Below are 20,704 nucleotides of genomic sequence, written 5' to 3'. Positions count from 1 at the left end.
CTTTTGAGAAATGTAATAAAACAGAAAAAGTCGTTTATCTCAGAACTAGCTTCAGTGGACTTACTCGGTTTTGTCAGCACACGGCAGATGTTATATTTGGATTAAAAACAAGCTTTGAAAATTAAAAATTGTATCTTATTCCTTGTCGGTTCCTGATTCCAAAAACATATAGATATGATGTGTTTGGATTAAAAACACGCTCAGAAAGTTAAAACGAAGAGAGGTACAGAAAAGCGTGCTATGCAGCACAGCGAAACCACTACCGCCCTAAACAGGCTCGGCTATTTCACTGCGTTTTGCACAAGCGGCGGACTACGGTCATTGTGAAAAAATGCAGTGCGTTCAGTTTCATTCTGTGAGTTCCACAGCTTGACTAAATGTAGTAATTTCGCCTCACGCGACTTGTTCTTTTTACATTTAGTCAAGTTTTGACTAAATGTTTTAACGTAGGGGAGGAATCGAGACGAGGGTGTGGTGTATGTGTGTGTGTGTGTGTGTGTGTGTGTGTAGAGCGATTCAGACTAAACTACTGGGCCGATCTTTATGAAATTTGACATGAGAGTTCCTGGGTATGATATCCCCGGACGTTTTTTTTCATTTTTTCGATAAATACCTTTGATGACGTCATATCCGGCTTTTTGTAAAAGTTGAGGCGGCACTGTCACATCCTCATTTTTCATTTAAATTGATTGAAATTTTGGCAAAGCAATCTTCGACAAAGCCCGGGGTTTGGTATTGCATTTCAGCTTGGTGGCTTAAAACTAATGAGTGAGTTTGGTCATTAAAAATCGGAAACTTGTAATTAAAATTATTTGTTTATTAAACGATCTAAAAACAATTTCATCTTATTCTTCGTCATTTTCTGATTCCAAAAACATATACATATGTTATATTTGGATTAAAAACAATCTCTGAAAATTAAAAATATAAAAATTATGATCAAAATTAAATTTCCGAAATCGATTTAAAAACTATTTCATCTTATTCCTTGTCGGTTCCTGATTCCAAAAACATATACATATGATATGTTTGGATTAAAAACACGCTCAGAAAGTTAAAACGAAGAGAGGTACAGTAAAGCGTGCTATAAAGCACAGCGCAACCGCTGCCGCGCCAAACAGGCTCGTCACTTTCACTGCGTTTTGCACTCGCGGCGGACTACGTTCAGTTTCATTCTGTGAGTTCCACAGCTTGACTAAATTTAGTAATTTCGCCTTACGCGACTTGTTTTCTCTTCCTTTTCTCAATTCTAGATGCGGATCTAAAGTTACACCAAGATGTATGTAGTGGATGTCATACTGTGTATTTTGTGTGTGTATAATTATAATGATATGCATTTTAAATACATATTTCAACAGCATACCCACATGTTTATTTATAACATATTACTCTTAAGGAGGTGCTGAACATGAAAACTGTTATGTCCATCGTTAGGATCATACATATTTGAGTGAAATTTGCAGATTTTGAGGAGAGAAAAAAACAAGTCGCGTAAGACGAAAATACAATATTTAGTCAAGTAGCTGTCGAACTCACAGAATGAAACGCAATGCCATTTTACTCGTAGCATCGTCAGGCCACCGCTCATGGCAAAGGCAGTGAAATTGACAAGAAGAGCGGGGTAGTAGTTGCGCTAAGAAGGATAGCACGCTTTTCTGTACCTCTCTTTGTTTTAACTTTCTGAGCGTGTTTTTAATCCAAACATATCATATCTATATGTTTTTGGAATCAGGAACCGACAAGGAATAAGATGAAAGTGTTTTTAAATTGATTTGGACAATTTAATTTTGATAATAATTTTTATATATTTAATTTTCAGAGCTTGTTTTTAATCCGAATATAACATATTTATATGTTTTTGGAATCAGCAAATGATGGAGAATAAGATAAACGTAAATTTGGATCGTTTTATAAATTTTTATTTTTTTTACAATTTTCAGATTTTTAATGACCAAAGTCATTAATTAATTTTTAAGCCACCAAGCTGAAATGCAATACCGAACCCCGGGCTTCGTCGAAGATTACTTGACCAAAATTTCAACCAATTTGGTTGAAAAATGAGGGCGTGACAGTGCCGCCTCAACTTTCACAAAAAGCCGGATATGACGTCATCAAAGACATTTATCAAAAAAATGAAAAAAACGTTCGGGGATTTCATACCCAGGAACTCTCATGTCAAATTTCATAAAGAACCTTTTACGTTATAAATCAGAACAAGAATGAATTTTGTTTCTAAAAAAAATTCTATCACACCATTATTGCAGATTCATGCACAAAACACACAAGACGTATTTGTAAATTTATAGATTCAACTTTTATTTACTGGCTTGTTCCGTGGTCGACGGGTTATTCTTCATTTCTGTATCGTTCATATATCCTGGATCTAATTCTAAAAGTCACTCATCTTGAAAATACGCAGTGATGATGTTGACAGTCGGAACGTCGTGTGGTCCAGGCTGGTTATCGTCGAACGGTTATATAAAGTTCATCATTGATGATCAGGAAAACATCGCACGAAGTTAGAGGGTTGATCGTGAAAAAAACTCGTCCCTCAGATCTCGAACTGGAAACTCGTAGTCGTAACTCGAAACACCAACATATCTGTCGAAATAATGACAAGTCTCAGAACTGGGAATTATTCTATCATCATACAAACCGTTTCCCCTGAGACCTGTGTGATAAAAACACATCTTGTTATTCAAATGGAGATCCAACTATATCATTCATTACAGCACTTTATAAACAATTAATTATCCACATTCGTTCCTCATGCTGCTCAACGTTCATACAATGTATTACGTTTGATCTACAGTGATCACATAAAATCTTGGTATTTGATCACACTTGTGATACCGTGACCAATACAGTGCTCATAAAAATTAACTTGGTAACCTTGGGAAAATCAACTTGGATCTAAAAAATATATTTACCGAGAAAAGATTCCATCACCCTGACGGTTACCGGCTACCGCTGTCGCTCGCTGCCAGATCTCTGGTCGCCCCGTGAAATACAGGGTGTCTCCGCTGTGGAAGCTTTTGTCAATTTCGTTCGCCCTTGGCGATGGTTCTTACTTCTAGGCATAGGCATGGAACGGTATTGCGCGTCATGTGATGCATGTCAACGCAGCTCGCGGAAAGGGAATACAAGGAAAGTGCCTATGAAAAGCATGCCGCTGATAGGGACACCGTTTGAACGAGTGGGAGTCGATATCGTAGGGCCCATCATACCCGCATCTAACCGAGGGCACAAATACATATTGACTATGGTAGACTACGCTACACGGTACGTAGAGGCTACACCACTCAAAGACATTAGAACAGAAACAGTGAGTGAAGCTTTGTGGGTCATGTGGACAAAAGTGGGCATTCCTCGGGAGGTACTGACTGATAGGGGTAGCCAGTTCACAAGCGAGGTTATGGAAGAGGTAAACAAACTTCTGAACATCAAAGGCATCCATACTACACCGTGGCATCCTCAGACAAACGGGTTGACTGAAAAATTCAACTCTACGCTCAAACACATGATGAAAAAGCTTTGCCAAGAGCAACCAAAAGACTGGGACAAGTTTCTCCCTGCGCTACTGTTCGCGTACAGGGAAGTCCCACAAGAAAGTCTGAAATTCTCACCATTTGAACTGCTGTATGGCAGAGAAGTCAGAGGTCCCATGCAAGTTCTACGTCAAGTATGGACAAATGAGGACACAGCAGATGAGACACGCTCCACTGTCAGTCATATTGTTGATCTCACAAACAAAATCGAGAAGACTTGCGAGATTGCCAAGAACAATCTCAGCAAGGCTGCTCTCAAGTACACAAAGGCGTACAACAAAAAGACAAAAGAAAGAAGTCTAGCGGTTGGAGACAAAGTGTTGCTTTTGTTACCTGAGAAGCACAATAAATTGCAGCTGACATGGAAGGGTCCGTACCCAGTGATAGAGAAAGTCGGTAGTTGCAACTACAGGGTGAAAATCAAAGGACGTGACAAGCTGCTACATGCAAATCTGCTGAAGTTGTATGTAGAACGCGAGTCAGAGTCCAAAGAGAACAGGTCCGAGCAAACCAAAGCAAAGACTATAGTGGAAGTTCCGGAAATAGTGGCGGTGGTGGTGGATGATGTGCATGATGATGAAATGGGTGATTTGGGGATAGACCGATTTCCCATGCTTTCCCTAAAACCAAAAGAAGGTCCCAAAGATGTAAACATCAATCCAGAACTAGAACCACAGAGACAAGCAGAAATACAAGCACTTTGTGACAGGAAGGTCAAAGCACTCAAAGACATACCTGGGAAATGTGTCATTGAAGAGTGTGAGTTCAAACTGACATCACAAGAACCTGTGCATGTAAAACAGTACAAGCTACCTTTTTCACAAGTAGAAATTGTGAAGAAGGAGGTCAATGACATGCTGAAGTTAGGTGTCATAGAACCTAGCATTTCACCATACAACAGTCCGATTGTATTAGTGAAAAAGAAGGATGGGTCAATTCGATTCTGTATTGACTACAGACAGCTGAATCGTGAAGTAGTGTTCGATTCTGAGCCTATCCCAGACGTACCCTTGATCTTTGCAAAATTGCAGAAAGGGCGCTATTTGTCAAAGATTGACTTAACAAAGGGGTATTGGCAAATTCCCATCAAGGAAGAAGACAAAGAAAAAACTGCTTTTAGCACACCACTTGGGCAATTCCAGTTCGCCTACTTACCGTTCGGAGTGAAGACAGCCAGCATGATCTTTACTCGCATGATGCGGAAGCTCTTAGAACCGCTAGGACGTGATGATGTCGAGCATTTCATAGACGACATCATTATCGCGACAGAAACGTGGGAGCAACACGTAGAGGCGGTAGAAGCAGTTCTGTCTAGACTGGAAGAGGTATGCTTGACTGCAAAGCCATCAAAGTGTTACTTTGGCTACGCAGAGCTGGACTACTTGGGACACCACGTAGGGCAAGGCATGACCAAACCAGATGACGAAAAGACCGAGAAAATCAGGAGCGCAAAAAGACCTGAAACCAAAAAGGAAGTCAGGGCTTTCTTAGGACTGGCAGGATTCTACAGAAAGTATGTCAGTGACTATGCCAATCTCAGTGCACCGCTGACGGACTTGACAAAGAAAGGTCTACCTGAAAGGGTAGTGTGGAACGAAGAGTGCGAGGAAGCCTTCACGAAGCTCAAACAAAGTCTGGTATGCAAGCCAGTGCTGCTACTGCCAGATATCGACAAACCCTACACAGTGAGGAGTGACGCGTCCGATATCGCCATAGGCGCGGTACTTCTACAGGACCAAGGTCAAGGACTTCAACCAGTGGCGTACGCGAGCAGGAAGTTGAACAAGGCAGAACGTAACTACTCGGTCATTGAGAAGGAATGTTTGGGAGTAGTATGGTCGATCAAGAAATTTGAACAATACTTGTACTCGGTACATTTCACTCTGGAGACCGACCACCAACCACTCACATACCTGCAGAAGACCAAGACAGAGAATGGACGTCTCATGAGATGGGCACTCCAGTTACAACAGTACTCCTTTACTGTTAAAATCATCCGAGGGGTTGATAACGTTGGGGCCGACTATTTGAGTAGACTGAATAACTAGGTTTAGCTTAAACATGAATGTTTCAGCTCAAGAGGAGGGGCGTATGTTGCGAAAATGTACGCAAGCTATTCAGGTCCATACAAATACCGAGCACCGTCAGGCACCTATGGTCTATTTAATTAGGTGATGCAGCAAGTGCCTATGTATTGTCGGGAAAACCGAAGTATAATTACGTCAAAGTTTTGCTATCAGTTGACGTCATTTTGTTTGTCGTCAAGGAGTTGTCGTATTTCTTGAAGGAGTTTCCTTCAAAGCTTATTCTTTTACTTTCGATGTGATCGTCAGTTTACTTTGTTCATTAGTATTGGGAACATAAGGAGTTAGATAATAAATGAGGTTATTATTAGGTACGAAATTCTTGATCGCTATTTTCGCGAATAGACAAGAGTTTCCATTGGTCTAGGTTAGCTAACAACGCAAAGATAAGTTTCGGTTAGCGATTAAGGAGTTTGCGCAGAGAGAGAAAAGAATAACGATCGAAAAGAAAAGGCAACGGAAAGTGGAAGAGAAGGAGCGAAAGCATGAGAGGACCACAACAACACCGTTCTATGCCCATGCCTAGAAGCAAAACCCATCGCCAAGGGCGAACGAAGTTGGCAAGAGCTTACACAGAGGAGACACCCTATCTTTCACGGAGCGACCAGAGATCTGGCAGTGAGCGACAGCGGTAGCCGGTAACCGTCAGGGTGATGGAATCTTTTCTCGATATGTTGGTGTTTCGAGTTACGACTACGAGTTTCCAGTTCGAGATCTGAGGGACGAGTTTTTTTCACGATCAACCCTCTAACTTCGTCCGATGTTTTCCTGGTCATCAATGATGAACTTTATGTAACCGTTCGACGATAACCAGCCTGGACCTCACGACGTTCCGACTGTCAACATCATCACTGCGTATTTTCAAGATGAGTGACTTTTAGAATTAGATCCAGGATATATGAACGATACAGAAATGAAGAATAACCCGTCGACCACGGAACAAGCCAGTAAATAAAAGTTGAATCTATAAATTTACAAATACGTCTTGTGTGTTTTGTGCATGAATCTGCAATAGTGGTGTGATAGAATTTTTTTTAGAAACAAAATTCATTCTTGTTCTGATTTATAACGTAAAAGGTGAGGTCTTCGTACCCTCCGAGTACGCAACAGACTAGGATCCGCAACATTTGGGGGCTCGTCCGGGAATCGCTCTACACACACACACACACAGACACACAGACGCACACACACACGCACATACACCACGACCCTCGTTTCGATTTCCCCTCGATGTTAAAATATTTAGTCAAAACTTGACTAAATATAAAAAGAAGAAGGAAATGAACTGTGTCAGAACAGAAAGCTGCTCAAAGTCAACTGTGTATGGAATGTGAAAAGGGACATTTAATTTGTATGAGTTCTCTTTGGGCAAGTTATACTATATATGACATGATAATTGTTTTGTAATTGCGTTAATGGATCATTGAAACTAAAAGTATTTTTCATTTCTGATATTCCTCGCCATTTTATCCTTTTCTTCTATTTTGGTGCAGGAGAATTGAGTGGTCCTTGATTGGAACCTGCTTGGCATAAATCTTTTCGACTGCTAAAAAAAAAAAAAAAAAAAGGAGAGCTCCCGACAGCTATGGATCTGTCAACTTCATCTCACCAATTCCACGTACTCTCTCTCTCTCTCTCTCTCTCTCTCTCTCTCTCTCTCTCTCTCTCTCTCTCTCTCTCTCTCTCTCTCTCTCTCTCTCTATCTCTCTCTCTCTCTCTCTCTCTCTCTCTCTCTCTCTCTCTCTCTCTCTCTCTCTCTCTCTCTCTTGTCCGCATACATCTTTCCGCCAATAGATCGCACAGCAATAGGGCCAATTTTCTGTTAACAAAAAGCACTTTGGTGTTTAATAACACCAATTTTGGATTTATTTACTACTACCTAGGAAACGGTTTTTGTTGTGTTGTTGTTGCCATTACCGTGTAAAGAGGGGGCGGGCTAATGATTTATTTATTAACAAAGAGTCTGGGTTTTTTTGTTACTACAACACAATTTAGGCATTCTACTATACGGGGGACGTTGGTGTCCTGACCTCAATTACGGTCAGCACTCGTTTGCTTAGACAAGCCTTTATCTGGCGAGCCTAAGTTGTAGCTACCACGGTTTTACGCCGGATCGACTTAAAAACTCAAAACTGAGCAAGCCTAACAATCAACATTCTTTCGAGCAAATATGTAGCTATTCATAATTATCACAATATATTCACTTGAGATGAATTAAATAAAATTATATTTGTTTCAGTCCTTGGTCAACATGACGTGGTCTTGACGTGTCCACAAGAATGGGTGTTGAAGGCGTCAGTGACACTATACTGCGAAGTGAGTAAAAGCAGCATAACTTCAAAATGTACTACCGCTCCACAGAATACGTTATTTACACAAGATGGAAAAACTTCTCGGTGTACTGTGGGCCCTACAGACTACAGCAGCTGTAATTTTGGCGAACCATCTTCAACCAGCTGTGGATGTCGGCAGAACACGACGCATTACACGTTTGTCTATCACATAAGCAATGTCGGAGAAGGTGACGGTGGTGACTGGGATTGTACCAAGGCGTGCAATCCTGCAAGTGGTTTTCAGAATCCTCTAACCAAACAAATCAACGCTTTCTGCACTGGGGCCAGCATTAAAGGTAAGATTACAGAGTAAAGAGTAAAGTTCAAGTGCAAATAATTATATGCATTTTGTTTACAAGTGTGTAAACACAAAATCTGATTCCCCTATGACTGTCTGTGGAGAGCAAGAAGAGGAACTTTAAAGTATCAGCAGCTACCCTTAATTGTTGAAGCAACAAAATAGAAATTTAGAATGAGACCGCTCTGAAAATCCCGAAAATGTGCCTACTAGTTGAGAATATGTTTTACAAACAAGCAGGAAACGCAATGCATCCTGAATTTGGAACAAAAATCCACCACGTTGTAGCCAGTTCCTCCCATAACTCAGCAAAAGATGCTAGATATAGGTGATGAAAGACCGTCAATGGACTGTTTTCATAATGCACATGTATACATACATGTACAATCGCAGAATCAAGACATCTACTTACGTAGCTCTCGCGGTGTTAGAGCAGACAGAACTCTAATATGGTAATTCATTTTTGCCCCTGTGCTCTGGGACAACAACAGTATGGTGAACGCAGTCCTGAAAACTTTGAGTCACAAAATCCATTTACTTGGATGGATTGGATTGGATTGGATAAGATTTATTGTCCAGTGAGGTAACCCTCATGGAAATTCGGGCTGCTTTCTCCCCGGGGAAAGCGAGCTGCCATACATACGGCGCTACCCATATTTTTTTTTCCTGCATGCGTGTATTCATGTTTCCTGAGACTTAATGCCGTGTGAGATGGATTTTTTTTTTACTTTATTCCAAGTCCCACGGGTATTTGATGGACATTTTTATCTATGCCTATACAATTTTGCCAGGAAAGACCCTTTTGTCAATCGTGGGATCTTTAACGTGCACACCCCAATGTAGTGTACACGAAGGGACCTCGGTTTTTCGTCTCATCCGAAAGACTAGCACTTGAACCCACCACCTAGGTTGAGGGCCCCAAAGGGGGGGTATCATCACGATCACAGGAAGGGAAATTTTCGCTTTCACGATCACAGTTACCTTGATTTTTGTTTTCACGATCACGAACACCAGTGGCAAATCACGGTCACGGTAAAAGTTGCATGTACAGAAAGCACGTGTCAAAGTAAACACAACCACACAGTAAATCGCTCCTCTGGATCTATTGTTTATTCAACACAAAGTGACAACTGTTGCACTTTTTTATAATTATTTTTTGAATTCTCTTTCATACACACATAGAAATACATATCATGATTTGTAATCAGTAACAAGAATGTTGTTTTCATTGGGGTTTCTCTCTCTCTCTCTCTCTCTCTCTCTCTCTCTCTCTCTCTCTCTCTCTCTCTCTCTCTCTCTCTCTCTCTCGTTCTCTCTCTCTCTCTCTCTCTCTCTCTCTCTCTCTCTCTCTCTCTCTCTCTCTCTCTCTCTCTCTCTCTCTCTCTCTCTCTCTCTCTCTCTCTCTCTCTCTCTCTACACTCATACACATTCAACCCCCACACCCTCACTCACACACATGAATAAATACTTGCACAATTTCACATTTCCAGAGCTAAATCTTGTAAACCCATTTTCTCAAATACTATTGGGTGGATTGAAATTAAAGTACATGTATGTGTGATGGGTTCTTTATTTTCAACTTTGCCGTATAATTTGAGGTACACCATCGCCTGGTTCCATGGCCTTGAATAAAAAACAGAAATGCTACAGGCCAAAAACGGTTTTACCTGAAAGAAGCGCGCAGTACCAGTAGCGAAGCCACAAGCCTGAGCCTGCGAAGCAGGCGAGCCAACTAGGGGGGTCCGGGGGCATGCCCCCCCGGACATTTTTTCAAAAAACGGTTAAAATCTGTGCAATCTGGTGCATTCTGGGCATCATTTTAGGGGTTGTAATAGTGTTGTGATCTTGTTAAAAATCCCATTTTAGCCTCCCCCCACCACCATTCAACACACCTCCAAACTGGTGAAAACAACACTACTGTGCGCTGGCTTCATTGAGACCGGCGCCCGGTCGCGTTGCGCGATATTCACACGGATCGTTTTTGCGGAAATTTTTCAACTTCACCGGAAAAAAATTGACTTTACCGGATTTTGAAAACGGCTTTATCGGATTTCCGGCAATTACCGGAAAAGTAGCATGCCTGACAAAATCCCCAACGAACATGACTTTGATCGTCTTTGACATGAGGATCAAGTGACCCAAACTGGCGCGTCTCCCCGCCATTGTTTCTGAATTTAACCCATTGTTGATATTAAAGTTTACAGGCGCTAAAATAAATCCAAGCTTAATGCAAAGGAGCGACAATTAGAATCTATGCCAAGCGTGTCCACGTTGCTGGGATGAAAAACACATTTCTAGTTTCGGTTTTGGCTAAACGCAGACTCGATCTCGAGCCAGTCGAGGTCACACTGAGCGAGTGACAGCCGGACGTGGCAATGTCGACAATGTCAATGATCTCACTCAAACTCAAAGATCTTGAACAAATTTCAAGATCTTTGCCTACATTCTGAACAGTCATAGAGCAACATAGATCAACATACCTTGATATTTCGTCTTCAGAAAGACCGACCCGTAGCCTGACCTTTCCACCAAGGAAGGCATTCTTGCCGCCTGTTTTGGTCTGGCTTGAATCCACAAAATATAACAGAAGTTCGATGACAGTACCGCTGCACGCCATTTTTGATCTTCGAATTCGAATTGCACTCAAAACTTTTGCACGAAGCCCTTCCATTGGATGAAGTTCGGCAGACTTTTGCAATTTGCCTTCTGATTGGATCTCTTTTTGTCAGTGTGTAATTGGTTCTTTTAAAGGGAAGCAATCGCTCTCAAAATCATATTTCTGAATGTGTTGTTGCTTCCCTTCAATCGGGGTTGGCTCCTTACCGAATAGACTAGAGGATCATAGAGTGTAATACAGCTGTGAAAAATGTACGTTGAAAATAAAATGCTTTGCAATAATGCCCATCACGATCACGAAAACAAATGACGATCACGATCACGATCACGAGACTTGATTTTTTTGTCATCACGGATCACGGGCAAAGTCCCATCACGATCACAGAAATGGAAATTTCGGCAATCACGGTCACAGAAAGGTCAAAAATCGCCAATCACGATCACGATTTTAAACCCTTTGGGGCCCTGACCTAGGTTAGGAAAGGGGGGAGAAAATTGCGGCCTGACCCAGGCCTGAACACGCAACCTCTCGCTTCCGAGCGCAAGTGCGTTACCACTCGGCCACCCAGTCCCCAGGTATTGATTTAAAATTTGTTTTTGTTATACTATAAAAGTCGAACTCACGTTTAGCTAACGCTCTACATACATTTTAACGTTGAAGAAATAGAGAGAAAAACACAAAGAATACACATAATCTGCTGGGGTGAAAAGAGCTGAGTGAAGATTATGAGTTGGCCGAAGCGGAGAGAGAGAGAGAGAGAGAGAGAGAGAGAGAGAGAGAGAGAGAGAGAGAGAGAGAGAGAGAGAGAGAGAGAGAGAGGGAGAGAGAGAGAGAGAGAGAGAGAGAGGGAGAGAAAGAGAAAGAAAGAGAGAGAGAGAGAGAGAGAGAGAGAGAGAGAGAGAGAGAGAGAGAGAGAGAGAGACAGAGAGAGACAGAGACACACAGTGATTCAAGGCGCACAACTCTAGTACTCTTCACAGGCAACCGCTTAGATCAATCCAGACAAAAAAATCCTGAGCGACGAAATAAGAAACTAAAACAGTATGCTTACAGTTTTGTTCAAATTTTGCTATCGCTTTTAGAGCATTGATTGCTAAATTTGGTTCAACAGAACAAGGCTGTCCTGTCGTCTGGTGCAGATCTATCGTCTGCTACAGAATCTTTCCCTACTGAAAAAAGTTTACCAACAACATGGAAATTGCCACTTTCAAAGTTAGAGATACGGTTAAAATAAAAGGTGACGAAGAAGGTCGAGTCTTGCGTGTGTTATTTTTCAATGTTAAAGTTAACAACGGTGTCTAGCCTCTAGGTTCAGGTCATGCATGCAAATAGATTTACAAGTTTTGACCAACATTTAAAAAAAACAGCAGAACAAAACTATACTGCAGAGATAACTGCGGGCCAAAGACTGAACGACAAACATCAAAGTAAGGCTCACCTATAATTAATGACGATTGAAGAAGTGAGTAATCCAAATTTGAACCCTGAAGCACAACAGCTCGAATAAGCACAAATTCAGCAATCATCATCATCGCTTATACAATCACACACGCAGTCTTTTTGGCGAATGCCTCTGACAACCGACTTGTCAGTTGAGGGTCACCGACTGAAACCCGGTCGGTTACTGCACAGTATCAAATTTCATTTCAACACGCTAGAAATAACTGTTATTCGTTTTCTTAAGCAGTATAGATGACTGAATACAAAAGCAGACGTTTTATGGCGCGTTAAACCAAAAAGACAAAAGGGGACTCGTTTAACTTTTCGCGTATGAATTTGATGACACGATTTGCGGTCGCGGAAGGTTTGGTGAGCAGAAAACAGGCACTCGCAGAGTTTGTGTCAAAAAGTTGATTTTTGTTTTTAATGAAAACGTCGGAGTAATGGGATAAAAAGCTTACACACCTCGTCCTGAGTATCGTGCATATTTTCCCTAGGGTCGATTTACGGCTCGGTACGTAATACCTGAAAATCGACCCAAGGGAAAATATGCACGATATTCAGAACTCGGAGTGTGTAACCTATATACAAATAGCCCTACAAGTTTACAGAGGTAAAGAAGCAGAGGGGGGAATAATATCTTACCCATCATAAAAAGTCAGCTAGGCAGATTCGTGTGAAGATCGTTGTGATTAGGCTTTTTATGTTGAACCGCTTACATGACCAAAAAGGCAATCCATATCCATATCAAATTCAGCTTACAAATTGATTTTACATGAGATATAGTGTCAACATAGTGGAATAGGCAAACAGACAGTTTCTACCTTGCTCGATCAAATCGAAAGAAAGAAGGATACAATGTGCGGTCTAGCCGTGTCTCTGCTGCGAACAACATACTTTGTCGTATCGGTTACCTTTACAGTGTGGCATCGTGACTGAAACGCAGGCGAAGATGAAGAAAGATAACATTTGTATAATAATACAGTTACAGAATAAAGTACATGTATATCGGACTTCAATATAAGTGGTAATAACTATACTTCTTAGCTGTGCAAATTAAAGTTACCAAATTTAAGTTGCACATGTGAAAATAACGTTGAGAATAAGAATACCCATCATTGCCATTCCTTTTGAAACTAAGCCCCAATTTGTCCTCCCCACAGCTGGCGTAACATTAACATTGCCCTCTTTAGACTTATCTTACCCTTATCAATGCTTTCATTCATTCTGTTTCAGCCCAGTGAGTAAACAGACGGTAAGTCTTTCCTTCTTATCTCTGTCATCCTATTTCTACATAGTTTCAATTGTTGACTCCACTGAGTAATTAGGAGAGTCTTAGGAATAAGCAGTGGCCGCACACACACACACACACACACAAACACACACACAAACACACACACATACACACACACACACACACACGCACGCACGCACACAAACACACACACACACACACACACACACACATACATACACACGCACACATACACACACACACACATGGGTATGGGCAATGTGTAACAGGGATGGATGGGTTTGTCGTCTCAGCAGCCGCGTTGATGTTCCTAACAAAGCGTCCGCATACCAGTACATTTGTGTCATTTAACAGGTTTTATCCCCGAGTACGCAGTAGGAGGGTCCAGCAGACTTTAATTGTGTGTCTGTGTGTCTTTGTGTGTCTGTCTGTCTCGACTTAACAGCTTATTGCTGGGAAACTACTGGGCGCAGTTCGTTCAAAAGTTGATACACTGATAATAGGTCCGATTGATCGTATTAAAACTTCATAATGTTACCTGGGACCTAAATGTGAAATAAATCACAAAAACGACTCTTAACGGCGGGCGCGATTCGCGGTGGGATAGAACTGCTGTGCGGCTAATAAAAGAGCCAGCCAGCCAGCGACACCGGGTTCGATTCCCGGCATGGGCGGTCTATTTTTTTTATTTTTTTTTAAATTCTTGTTTACTATTGTTTATTATGAACGTTTAATGTTTTATTTTACTCTAATAATGTGTTTAATTGTGTAAAATAATTTTTTTTTTTTTTAAATCCACGTGCACAAGACAAAAACTTTCATTCTGGGGGAGCGAGCCAGTCTGAAGAGTACTCGGGTCCAGCGCCAGCGTTTTTTATATTTATTGATACTGAGTTGATTGTTTTCGGTCAGTTACTTGGTATAGATTTATCTCATTTCAATGACATAATGATAATATCAATGTGTGACAAGTATAGCAAATATAGCAAATGTTCGTCGGTCCGTGGTGGTGATGGTGTCCATGAAAGTACCGATCGCTGCACAAGGCTATTGGCCTTTACCTCTGACCAGTTCATAGTACACCATGTTTCATGCTGAATATAATGACATTAGGGAATGGCTCGGAAATCTTCAGTTTCATGCTCATTTCTTCAGGTAATTATGTAGAGGTTACATGCCGAGTCTCAGTGATTATTAAAAATAATGGTCGAAGTTGGCGGATCATGAAAAATGCGATCTTCAGAAGATAATTGCTTTGGTTTTGGGTTTATTTAGAATGTTCCTGTGACATGACTTGCATTTTAACTGCACGGATTCTCATTGCAGGGCATCCTTGGCGCTCGTTCCTGGCATGATAATGACATATGTGACCGGTCAGGAGATCGATGTGGTAGTCACCAGAAACACACGAACTTATGGCTGTCATATTGCTCTATTTACATTTACCTGTGCAGTTAGGAGAGACTTACTAATGGTGTTAGGCTGTCTGTAGACGAACAATATTCTTGATTTAAAACAATAAGATATTTTTGAAGCTAGAGCTTAGAAATGTAAGGAAACTCTATGGTCTGATTATGAAGACTTGATATGTAAGTCTGGTTAACTGTGATCATTTTTTAAGATTATGTCCAGGTTGAGTTTTGGTTTAAAAAAAGAGAAATACAAATTTCCTGTTTCTGAAACATGTTTTTAAAAGCTAGATCTTTAACACTTCCAGGGTTTAATAAACTGGAGAATTCAAGTATCGTTGGCCTTCGTCATATCCCAAGGTCATAGTGGGGTTATGAAGGGGTCAAACAATGTACACATACTTTTTGATTTGTTCTGCCTTTACGCTTTAAAGGTTTCATGTCTCCGTTTTGGCTTGTTTTATAAATTTTTCGTGAGAATGTGTACGATTGGTGTCATGAAATGCTATTTTACTGCAGTGCAAGCAAAATCTTGCTTTTTTCTGGCTAACTGACACTTTACAACTATTGAACGCAGGTATTCAATCCTAAGTGTGTGGGGGCAGTCAGCGACAGCTGTTGGAAGCAGCAGTATGCTTCTTCTTTCTTCCTTATTCAATTGCATTGTTTCGTTCGTGCTGTGCAGTTCTAACTATCTTGGGGGTGATTGAGTCGGTTTATTCACGCTTTGAATCATGCACAGTATTGAGAACTTGATAAGAATATTTTTTATGGATTTTTCTGTTAAATGATTATGGGGTTTGCAGTGTGTTTGGCATTGAAAAATTGTTACTGACCATTTGGATGCTTGTATATGTAACGGTATGCAGTTGATTGAACTGATTCGAACTGTTATGTAATGTATTGCATCCGTATCAGCTTCAAAAACATGTGCATAACCTTCATCGCCAGGCTAAGAATGTTCTATTGGGTCACATTTTGAAAAGGCCAGTTAACAGCTGCTTTCATTCAACGATTGTCGGCGACTTTAGCGCCCATACGTGCCAGTGCACCAAGAAACCCGATAGTATGCTAATCCTACAACCGGCACTCTAATTTCGCGGCTTCAGCCTCTAATACTGCTGACCAAGAGAAATAGTCAAGAAGCCGGCTGCATGTATATTACCTGTCTGTGACTTTTGGTGTAGATCTTTGCGGTGGGATTGTTTTTGTTATACCCAATTATATTGTAAATACAAAAAAAAAACCAGTCAGTTCTCAAACGTTTGCAAGAAACAACAGGCACCTAGAGTTCATAAAATTGACGTTCCACTCTATGAAATCGATTAAAAAAAGTAACCACATCGCAGAGGAGGTACAAATCCTGATTTAAATTGAACCATGTTGTGCAGCCATCTCCAGCAACAAATGCAATGACATATTAACTTAAGGATAGCGTTTTTCTACGTAACCCTTTAAAACTGCATTAACATTCCGTATCTTAAACGACCTCTAATAAGGAAGAAACCTACACGGTTTGGCATGATATGGCACCATTCCTAGGCTAATCGGATTGTTGTAGATAGAATATTTATTGTTTTGTCTTTTTTGCAGTGACGTGCAAATGTGTATAAATGTAAAATTATCTTATATATATATTTTTTTCATTGTCATAACTTTATTGTCCCAACGCTTGGATATTCGGGTCGCTTAATTCCTCCCAGTGGAAGGCTAGCAGCTAGCAGCTTTACTTTAGGTATTCTATTTGAACTGAATAAACACATATTTGTAGTGAATGTAAGTCACTAGTATCGCCATAAAACGTATAAACATAGCTTGGCTGGGCCAAAATGACCCGTGATCATACGTGCCCAGGGAAGGATTTCAAATCAGAAAAATGTCTGTCGGATATTATTTGTTTAAATTTGCTGTGCTTCAAGTATTGTTATCATTGAACTGATTAAAGAATGTTAAAATGTCAAATGCCAATTTCAATGAAAGTAATCTTGCTTTTGTGACTTTTATTTGCGTTTGTGCTGTCAGTTCAGTTGTACAGGCCCTAAAGTATTTACGCTCATGATTTGTATTGCATACAGTAAGGAAATGAAAGATTTGTCTTGCCCTCTAACTGGGTTAAACGTCAACAGCCTCATGAGACAGATATGCACCTGAATGTAATTTTTAGAGTTTTCTTTTTATGATGGTAAACATCGTTTTCATCGCCTATACATGTCATATTGCCTGTTCAAAGACCATACCATATTTCAACACTTTTACATTATCCTACTTACATGATAATATACACTGATTAGTGTATACTACATCCGGGATCTTATTTCGAGTGCCGGGGGTCCTGATTTGGCCTATATGGTCCGCTGGACCCAAAAAGCAACAAGAATCATTTCGAGTGCCATAAAGATTCACTGTTTTTGCAAATCTTTTCCAAAAAGGTGCATCACGTTGATAAATATAGGTATGGTGCTTTCGTTTTTGTGACACATGATTTTCGGATTTAGTATTGACGAATTAAAGAGATAGGGATAATAGAGGCCCTCGTAGGTTCTAAAATATGGGTTAAACAAATCGCGAATGATTGCATATGTGCAAAACATGAATCATAGAACCAAAGTATATTCTGTGTGTTTTTGATACATATTATATTTTTGTTGTAAGGTGTGTTCTCTACTCTGAACAAAATATTCAATCCGGATCTTGATTTCATAATTTGCATATGTGACTTTTGTCTTTTTATTCCTGACAGAACTCTATCTTGTGTTGAATTACAAACTAATTTGAAAAGGTAGTGTATTGGGCTTTACAAGAAAAAGAAATGTGTCTCTTTGTGATTAAGATAAATGTCGTTATGTAAATGCACGTTTGTTGCAGTAGTAGCCTTTGATGTCGTTGTTGCTTGTTTTAATCGTTCACCTATTGTTTGCTATTTGTATTACACACACAGTCGTCGCGATATAACCTTCGTGGTTGAAAACGACGTTAAACACCAAATAAAGAAAGAAAGTATTACACACACACACACACACACACACACACACACACACACACACACACACATATACACACACACACACACACACACACACACACTGTTAAACGTACACACACACCCACACACTAATGCACGACATAATGCATAATCAGACTTCTGGATTTTATTTCCTGTTCAATTGCTGGTATAGCGTGCTTTGTGGACGGATGACGATCGTTCGTAAACAAAAAAGCCTTAGTGTTGAGGTTTTCTTGGATATTTTTAAAGCTAGAGCTTTGACAGTTCACACACTTCTAGTTCAGGTCGAAACATAGAAACTAATCGTTTTCTACAATGTTTATGGAGCTACAAAAGTCGATGGTGTGTATTCAATTAATAAATCTAAAGGCGTCGGTGTGTCTATAAGCATTGTGTTTGTTGTTGTTACTTAAACAATTGTCTTGAAATGTGTGCAGTAAAAGTATAATTTCCTTAACAAATACTGTGACAAGTTTGAAATTTCAAAATAGGCAAGAGTACAATTTCATCAATATTGTGGTATGGAGAGACTTCTTGTTAATATTTGTGTATTCAATTGTACCCAAACGTGAGTCCCTTCCAAGTCAACAATCAAGCTTACAAATAAAAAAATAAAAAAATATACCTGACAACAAAAGACTTGCAAGGACACAACGCAGCTCCATTTGACATACCTGTGGCTCTTTGAGTTCAGACGTTAGCCGTCAAGGGTCCACAGGACTGCAAATCCAGTTAAGTTGTCCTTTTGCATTGCAGCAAAATAAAGAAGCAATCCTGATAAAACCAATATTCTCACAATACTTCTCCGAGTTTTAAAGCTTGTGGAATGTATAAGCTGTATTGGTTCAAACTTGGGAACGGGTTGGGCTGGTTGTGTTGTCATTTCTTAGGGGTGTATGAAGAATCGCAGATGCGACAGGAAATATTTCTACTGTCAAAAAAATTCATTCGGAAGAGTTATGCTATAGCTGTTCTTTTTATACTCTATCCCATTTACCTGTCTGCAAGCAGACTGTTTTTATATTTAGTCGTGATTTGACTTATTGTATTCCGATAGACTGGTAATCGAGACGAGGGTGATTATGTATGTATGTGTGTGCGTGTACAGTGATTCCTAAAAAAACTATACCCCAAAAATGTTGATTAAACTCTGCATGTGAGTTCTTTCAAATAATGTCCGTAGACATTGTTTTCGTTAAATGTCTTTGATGACGTCCTATCCGGCTCCTAGCATATTAACACGTCATGTCCCAAATAGACACTAGTTCTTGGGGGAAAAAACAACCAAGTTAGCATAGCATAGCTATCCGGCTTTTTATCAAAGTATCATTTTTCATCGAAATGTATTGAAATGTTGGTCAAGCATTCTTTGACTCAGTCCGGACTAAGGAATTTCATTTCAGCTTGGCAACTCAATGAGATACGACTTAGACCAAAGAAAACCAAGTCGTCTCTTCTTGACCTTCCATCAAAACTGAAAGTTTAAGAAAACATTTAAATAAAAAGAAGACACGCCAGTAGCCAGGTTAGGTACTTTTTTTTATCAATAAAGAATTGATTTTAGTCAAGCAGTATGTAAGAAATGTTAAGTCCTTTGTAATGGAGACTTGCATTCTCCCAGTACTACCATTCTCCCATTGTACTACGTTGCAAGCCCCTGGAGCAAATTTTTGATTAGTGCTTTTGTGAACAAGAAACAATTGACAAGTGGCTCTATCCCCTCTCCCCCCTTTCCCCGTCGCGATATAACCTTCGTGGTTAAAAACGACGTTAAACACCAAATAAAGAAAGAAAAGTAAAGCTTTTTCTTATTGAGTATTCTGCAAAATATATTCAGACTCATCAAGACTTGAAAAATAGAGTGCACCCTGCTGAACATACGATTTCTTGGTGGTTCGTTCGTTACTCTTACCGTCCTGATCACTTACATTAGCACCAGAGTGTGCGAAAGACTCAAAAATGCAGATGAAACACACCAACCTCGCTACTTCGGAGCTATTTTTAGCGTTCTCAGTCACTAACTATTTTTCGATCAAATGCTTACGTAAAACCATAACGTCAAAAGATGTTCGAATTTGTGTTTGCAACAATGTTCATCAAATGATTTTACAAACAACGAAACCACTGTAATTGGGAAAATGTCTTAATTCGCTGAATAACAATGGGTTCTTTCATACGTTAAATCCGGAAAGTCATATCTAGCATCATACAGAATTGTTCATAAACCTAAAAATACACTAAAGTCTTTTTCAAAAACTATAGTCTGTTTCAATGACTTTCAGCAATTTTCAACATTATAAATCGAGATAACTAGACACATTGAAAGAAATTTGGTGCACTAAACAGTTTTCCTGATCACGAATCATTGTGTGAAACTTTCTTTACAACTTTCTTTCATGAAGTGTACGTATTTTTCTAGAAAAAGGCGTGTCCCCTGTTTTGAGCGAACACTGTTTTCGTGGTGCACTACCTCTCTTTTAAAAAACATCGAAAAAAATACACAGCGGCCATAATTCCTCTTTATTTGAATGAATTTAAACTTCAAAAAATTGTTTTAGAGTGCAAATTTTAAAAAATTCAATGCATGAAAAATTTGAAAAAAACAGTTGGTTGTACCTACAATATTTCGGCAGATAATCTGCCTTCGTCAGGATGGTTGGAAAGTAAGGAATGACGGCACGTGATCTACAGTGTATTAAATTGTCATGATGAGTTT

At 39.9% G+C, this 20,704-nt stretch overlaps 1 long non-coding RNA gene across 1 annotated transcript in view; it reads left to right on the top strand.

Annotated features, from left to right (window-relative positions):
- The window catches only part of LOC138956242 (uncharacterized), a 173,472-nt gene extending 154,213 nt beyond the window's left edge, over positions 1–19,259 (top strand). The window contains exon 3 of the long non-coding RNA XR_011452560.1: positions 14,902–19,259. This is a non-coding gene — a long non-coding RNA (uncharacterized lncRNA). The remainder of the gene's footprint in view (positions 1–14,901) is intronic.
- Positions 19,260–20,704: the final 1,445 nt, after the last annotated feature.

Source organism: Littorina saxatilis, unplaced genomic scaffold (assembly GCF_037325665.1).
Source record: "Littorina saxatilis isolate snail1 unplaced genomic scaffold, US_GU_Lsax_2.0 scaffold_119, whole genome shotgun sequence".
Classification (NCBI taxonomy): domain Eukaryota; kingdom Metazoa; phylum Mollusca; class Gastropoda; order Littorinimorpha; family Littorinidae; genus Littorina; species Littorina saxatilis.
Note: the sequence above shows the minus strand (reverse complement) of the source record. Positions and strands in the feature narration are given on the sequence as shown.